General features: G+C 37.0%; 1 protein-coding gene across 1 annotated transcript in view; it reads left to right on the forward strand.

The window, feature by feature from the left end:
- The window catches only part of MBD2 (methyl-CpG binding domain protein 2), an 82451-nt gene that overhangs the window by 77903 nt on the left and 3300 nt on the right, over positions 1–1248 (forward strand). The gene's annotated exons all lie outside the window — the stretch shown is intronic.

Below are 1248 nucleotides of genomic sequence, written 5' to 3' on the forward strand. Positions count from 1 at the left end.
AAAATAAATATAAAGAACCCCTTTCACTCAGTCATGCCTTTTCTGATTGCTTCCTTCATTGGTTTGTCTGGAAACCAATCTCTCTTTAAATCAGATGATAGTGATGCTGCTCTTAAACTTACTTGTGACACAGTAGAGCAAGAAGAGAAGCAAGTAAGAAAGAAGAAACCACAGGTAAAGCAATAAAACAGAGTCAGGAATGAGGCAAGACGCAAACTATCTACTGACACCTTTCACTGTTTCTAAGGCTGACTCACAAGTTAGGGTTTCAGCAGCAAATGGTAAAAGGAAAACATCCAACTCAGATTGGTAGAACCCAGAAAATAGAAGCAAACCGTTGCACAGGAAAAGCAAAACTACTCCAGTTAGTAAGACCACAGAGCAATTCTTATATGGGTTTTATGACCTCAATATCATTACTTTATAGTGATACTTTATAGTGATACTATATAGTATATTGCATTTTCTTTAAAAATATGACCTTGTGTATACTTCACTATTTCTGTCCCCTGAATGTAAATCAGTTTAATTAGAGTATTATTCCTAGACAAAACTAGCAGATGGCACTTTCGAATCATGTAATTTTAAAATGTTTTATATTTGTTATTTTGTTTGTTTTTTGAGATGGAGTTTTGCTCTGTTGCCCAGGCTGGAGTGTAGTGGCACAATCTCGGCTCACTGCAACCTCCGCCTCCCGGGTTCAAGCAATTCTCCTGCCTAAGCCGCCCGAGTAGCTGGGATTACAGGCGAGCACCACTATGCCCAGCTAATTTTTTTATTTTTAGTAGAGACAGGGTTTCACCATATTGGCCAGGCTGCTCTTGAACTCCTGACATCATGATCCGCCTGCCTCGGCCTCCCAAAGTGCTAGGATTACAGGTATTACAGGTGTGAGTCACCACGCCCAGCCTATATTTGTATTTTTTTTAAAAATCCATACAAAGTTGACATGAAAATGTTTTTAAATGGGTAAGTCTATCTAGGTTTATAATGCGAAAGCCCTTCTTGGGTCTTAAAGTAATTATTTTGCAAAGATAAAAAGTGGTACAAAGTTGTATTCATATGCCTTGATTGCATATGAATATGAATAAAGTTTCTTAAAAACTTTATTTTTTAAGAAAACAAAATGTAAAAAATCAATGAAAGGAATCAACTTGCTCATTGGATTGTTCTTACCCTTGAGGAAGAAAATTACTCCAGAGACAAGTTCTTTTCCATCTTGAATGAATACTGAATCAGCAGGGATTC

The sequence above is a fragment of the Mandrillus leucophaeus genome, unplaced genomic scaffold (assembly GCF_000951045.1).
Source record: "Mandrillus leucophaeus isolate KB7577 unplaced genomic scaffold, Mleu.le_1.0 Scaffold1030, whole genome shotgun sequence".
In the NCBI taxonomy this organism is placed as follows: Eukaryota; Metazoa; Chordata; class Mammalia; order Primates; family Cercopithecidae; genus Mandrillus; species Mandrillus leucophaeus.